This window comes from Delphinapterus leucas, chromosome 7, assembly GCF_059928025.1.
Source record: "Delphinapterus leucas isolate spDelLeu-1000000601 "Yukka" chromosome 7, BTC_Dleu_Yukka2, whole genome shotgun sequence".
In the NCBI taxonomy this organism is placed as follows: Eukaryota; Metazoa; Chordata; class Mammalia; order Artiodactyla; family Monodontidae; genus Delphinapterus; species Delphinapterus leucas.
The window spans coordinates 90,495,673-90,501,464 of record NC_143135.1 but is presented as its reverse complement, the minus strand read 5'-3'; the positions used below and the strand labels follow the sequence as shown (position 1 = coordinate 90,501,464).

Below are 5,792 nucleotides of genomic sequence, written 5' to 3'. Positions count from 1 at the left end.
AACCTTGGCTCTTGCTTGGATCTAAGGATAATAAAGGCCACTCTCTCTCCTCACAACCTCTGAGATCTCTAATGTGCCCTCCAGATGCCACCAGTTTAGCTGCCTTGGGCGTGGTATCATTGCATACTGTTTCAGGTAGCTGTAGCTATTTCATTTTCAATGCTATATAGTATTCTATTGATGAGTATAATTTATTCATTATACAGTTGAAAGACTTTGGGGTTATCTCCAATTTGGGGCCACTGTAAACAATTCTCTGCAAATATTCCTATAGGTGTTTCCTGGTGCGCACGAGCAGGCATTTTTCTACAGCAGGGCAGTCTGCTACTCCTAGGGTGCTCTAAGACCTTTTCAGGGGTTCATGAAGTCAAAACTTTTTATAAGACATGATTTGCTTTTTCTCACTGAGTTTACATTTGCACCAATAGTACAAAAGCAATGGTGGTAAAACAACGTGAATCAAGGTAGTGGCACTGCTGCACTAGTAGTCATTGTATTATTCATCACAAGGTACCACAGTTGAAAAAAAAAGCCAGTTCCCTTTAAGAATGCCCTGTATAAGTAGGAAAAATTACTAATTGTATTAAACCTTGATTCTTGAGTAAATATCTTTTTAATATTCTGTGTAGCATTGAAAAAATATCAAGTATATAGGAAATATTTAAGAAGGGCAAAACTTCTACAAGGAAAACTCTGAAACTTCATAGAAGGACATTGAGTAAGATACATAGATGGAGAAATATACCACATTCATTAGAAGGCTCAATATCGTAAAGATGTTAATTCTCCCAGTGTTTATTCAAAGATTCAATGCACAGAGATTGCTGACATTGTTTTACATTTTTGCAAAACTCTTTAACATCTGGCTTGATGGAAGATAGCAGGATTCCTAGGTACTTGATATTTTTTGATGCTGTAATAAAAAGAATGTTTCACAAATGTTCTCTTAGTGGCTGATACAGAAGAATATCATTGTTTAAAAAAATATTAGCTTTGTACCCAGCTAATGTACTAAAGTTTCTTTTTTTTTATTATTAATTAATTAATTTATTTATTTTTGGCTGTGTTGGGTCTTCGTTTCTGTGAGAGGGCTTTCTCTAGTTGCGGCAAGCAGGGGCCCCTCTTCATCGTGGTGCACGGGCCTCTCACTATCGTGGCCTCTCTTGTTGCAGAGCACAGGCTCCAGATGTGCAGGCTCAGTAGTTGTGGCTCACGGGCCTAGTTGCTCCGTGGCATGTGCGATCTTCCCAGACCAGGGCTCGAACCCGTGTCCCCTGCATTGGCAGGCAGATTCTCAACCAATGCGCCACCAGGGAAGCCCTAAAGTTTCTTATTAATGCTAATAGTTTAACTGTAGATTTTTCCAGATTTTCTAGGTACACAATAATTTCACCAGTGAACCGTGGCAGTCTTATTTCTTCATTTATGATCTTTGTACCTTGCATTTATTTTTCTTACCTTAATGTACTGGGAGGATCTCTACTACAATGTCAGACTGCAATTGTTATATCAGGCATCATTTTCTTTTCTGCCATTTTATAGCTTTTCTCTACCACATCAGGAAGGATGTCCTGTTCAGAGAGTCCTGAGCTGCACCACTGCCACCACCATCTTAGTTACTATCACACTCTGGAGGAGCCACAGCTGCTACAGCTGGACCCAGTCACCATCACCACACCCATGAGCAGCCAGGCGAGACCCAGCACCGCACAGTCTGGCCCTCAGTGACGCCCATACCAAACCCCACACCTGGAGCAGTGGGTGAAGGGAGCAGTGGGTGAAGGGAGCAGTGGCCCCAGCAGCCTCATCTAGGAGGCGCCAAGAAAGTCATCACAATGAGGGTTTTGGGAAAAGTAAAAAAAGCTCAATATAAGAAACAGATATGGTTTCATCAACAGGAAGATGTTTTTGCACACCAGAATGCCAGAAAGGAAATCCCAGGAACTACCTTTGCAGTGTAAGATGTGGAGAGACTGGAGTTTGATGTTGTTGAAGGGGAAGAGGATGCAGAAGCAGCAGATGTTACAGGTCCTGGTGGAGTTCCAGAGCAAGGCAGTAGCAGAGCATAAACAGTGCTTATAGACCCTACACGTGTGGTAGGGGTCCACCACATGATTACCAGCAGAATTTTCAGAAGAGTGAGAGTGGAAAGAAAGGGATTGAAGAGGGCTCCTGAAGGCCGGGCCCAGCAGCACCATCCCTACCGCAGGCACCTTACAGAGACCCTATGGGCACCCCACACAGTAGTCCTGTGCAGGGAGAAGGGAGGAGGGTGCTGGGAACTAGAGTGTAGGAGAACAAGGTAGACCCGTGAGACAGAACATGTATCAGGTTATTGACGGTGATTCTGCAGGGGCTCTTCTCGCAGAAGACAGCCTACAGAGGATAGCAATGAAGAAGATAAAGGAAATCAAGAAGAGGAGACCCCAGGCCAGCAGACACCTCAACGTCTATTCCACAGAAGACGCCCAGAAAACCCACTACCACAAGGTGGCAAAGAGACAAAAGCCACTGAGAGTTTGACTGCTTCTGAGGCCGAGCAGGCCATGGCTGAGTAAATGGGGCTTACCATCTCTACCGTTACCAGATTTAGTCATCCGAGGAGAAGAAATGAGTGTGAAGTTCCAGCAATAAGAATGAACGAAAATGGGAGAAGACCTTAAGTGCTTGCTCTTTGCCTGTTGCCTGGATAGCTAGAACCATCTGCAATGTGCAGCTTATGGCTTTTCTTATGTTTATCTAAAGATGTCTCTTTCTGCTTAACGACAAACGTGGGTTTTTTTAAAGCCTGTTTTTTCTCAGTATATCTTTAGAGGTTTTAAAATTGTTTTATATCTGGTCAAGTTGAGATTTTTAAGAACTCATTTTAATCTTTTTTTAATTTACTTTTTTAAATTGAAGTATAGCTGATTTACAATGTTGTGGTAGTTTCTGGTGTATGGCAAAGTCATTCAGATATATAGATATGTGTGTGTATATATGTGTGTGTGTATATATATATATATATATATATATATATATATATATTCTTTTCCATTATAGTTTATTACAAGATATTGAATAGAGTTCCCTGAGCTATACAGTAGGACCTTGTTCTTTTTCTATTTTATAAATATATAGTACTGTGTAGTACATATAGTACAAATATATATGTACTATATATATATTTTTTTCTATTTTATAAATATATAGTACTATGTATCTACTAATCTCAAACTCCTAATGTACACCCCTCCCCTTTCTTCTTTGGTAACCATAAGTTTGTTTTCTATGTCTGTGAGTCTGTTTCTGTTTTGTAAATAAGTTCATTTATATCATATTTTAGATTCCACATATAAGTGATATTATATTATATTTTTCTTTCACGGTCTGATTTACTTCACTTAGAAGGACAATCTCTAGGTCCATCCATGTTGCTGCAAATGGCATTATTTCATTCTTTTTTAAAGCTGGGTAGTATTCCATTGTATAAATATACCGCATCTTCTATATCCATTCATCTGTTGACGGACATTTAGGTTCCTACCATGTCTTGGCTGTTGTAAATAGTGCTGCTGTGAACATTGGGATGCATGTATCTTTTTGAATTATAGTTTTCTCTGGATATATTATATATATAATATAACTCAGTTTTAAATTGTAATAAATGTTTGATTCTTATTTTTTTCCAAAAATGTCAATAAACTGCAAGCACCTGTTAGTAAAGCTCTCAAATAGTAATAATAATAATAAAAAGAAAGCACCCTTTCTATTTCTATTCAGCTAAGTGATTCTTCCTTAAAATTATAAATGAATGTTGCATTTTATCAAAAGATTTTCCCACATCAATTGGGATAATCATATATTTTTTTCTCCTTATCCTATTAATAAGGTAAATTACCTTGACTGATTTTTCTAATGTTGAATCAGCTTTGCATTTTATCCAACTTACTCATGTTTTATATCCTTCTATAAATCGTTGGATTTTCTTTCTAAAATTTATTTGAAAATGATTGCATCTATGTTCAAGAGTGAAATTTGCTTATAATTTTCAGTTCTTTTAATATTTCTGCCAGGTTTGGTATCCAGGTTATGCTTAAGTTGGAATGTGTTTACTTATTTTTTAATTTCTCATGATTGTATAAAGATTCAAGTATTTCTTCCATAAATTGCTGGGAGACTCACTGGTGAAGCCATCTGGACTTGGAGTTTTATACTCAGAAATATATTTTTTTACTACTAATTCAATTTCTTTAAGGCTTACATAGAATTTTTCAGCTTTACTCCACAATTTAATGGAACTTTATTGATGGAAATGTTAATTGCTTTCAGTTTTCACTATTACAAAGGATGCTGCAATGAACACATTTATACAAGTATTTTGCAAGTTTGTGCATCTTTACATTTTAAACATCTTTATAAGATACATTTTAAACATCTTTATAAGATAAATGTTTATAAGGGGAGTTGCTGGGTCACAAAGTATGAACATTTTTAGTTGTCTTGGTCTTGACATCAGGCCATTTCTTTCCCGAAGAAACAGCATTGGAGAGAGAAATGCCCTCTGTATTAGTTATTTATGGTGAGTAACAAATGACTCCAAAACTTGATGGTTTAAAACAATAATAGACAATTATTATCCTCACAGTTTCTGTGACTCAGAAGTTGTCAGTGGCTTAGTTGAGTAGTTCTCACTTGGGCTCTCTCATGAGATGGTCATCAAGATGTCAGCCAGGACTGCAACATTTGAAGGCTTGTCTGAGGCTGGAGCAATACTTTCAAGATGGCTCACTCATGTAGCTGACAAGTTGGTGTCAGTCCTTAACAGGTGGCCTCAGTTTCTTCCCCAATGTGGGCTCTCCACACCCTGCTTGAGTATCATCACAACATGGCAGTGGAGTTCCCCAGAACAAGCTATCAGAGAGAGAGAGAGAGAGAGAAAGAGAAAGAGAGAAGCAGCAGTGGCTTTTGAAAGAACTTTGGAAATCACACACCATTACTTCTGCCATACTCTATTCCTTAGAAAAGCATCACTGACTCTGGCCCACATTGAAGGTATGGGGAGTTAGACTCCACCCTTTGAAGGAACAAGTGTCAAAGAAGTTGCAAGTGTATTTTAAAACCATCACAATCTCTCTGTAAGCCTAGCTTAAGTAGGTTTATCTCCTTGCATGAACCTTCAAAAATGTGTTTCTAAGGACAATTTCTCAGCCCATTGAAGTCACTGAAGCAAATGGCAACAGCTGGTGAGAGTGTGGAATTGGGGCTACAAGAAGTCAAGCACCAGCTGCCCTTAGTGTCCAGTGTCCTTAGTGTCCTGGCTATGATCCAGCCTCAAGATTTATGTCTTAATTATGTAAATAGAGCAATTATGCCATCAGAGGCTCTGGTAAGCTAATTACTAAACAAGAAATCAATGTTGCTGAAGTCAAGACTAATGAAACCCAAGGCACCCAACACCCTGACTGTAATTGCAATATTGAGGACCTTATTTCAATCGACTGTACCAGAGAGCTTGGAGGGAAGAGGGCCGTTCTCACCATGATTGATTCATTGAGACCCTATCCAAGATGCTTTTTCTCACAGATGCTGGGGGACTGTAAACAACCCCTGGCCACCCTCTCCCATCCCATGGCCACCTTTAAACATACCCAGTCAGCCTGTAATAGCTCAGACTCTGGGAAGTGACCATACGGATTATTATGGTCAGCGCCAGTAGGCAGGGAGGGGCTCTGACCAGAGCATCAGCTCAGTTGGACTTGACTTTTACATTTGGAGGATTGAAGCAGGGTGAGAGGGTTTCACTGGGACCT

The 5,792-nt window shown here is 39.1% G+C and overlaps 1 pseudogene; it reads left to right on the top strand.

Annotated features, from left to right (window-relative positions):
- Positions 1–1,566: 1,566 nt before the first annotated feature.
- Positions 1,567–4,985, top strand: LOC149748814 (Y-box-binding protein 1 pseudogene; annotated as a pseudogene).
- The last annotated feature ends 807 nt before the right edge of the window (positions 4,986–5,792 follow it).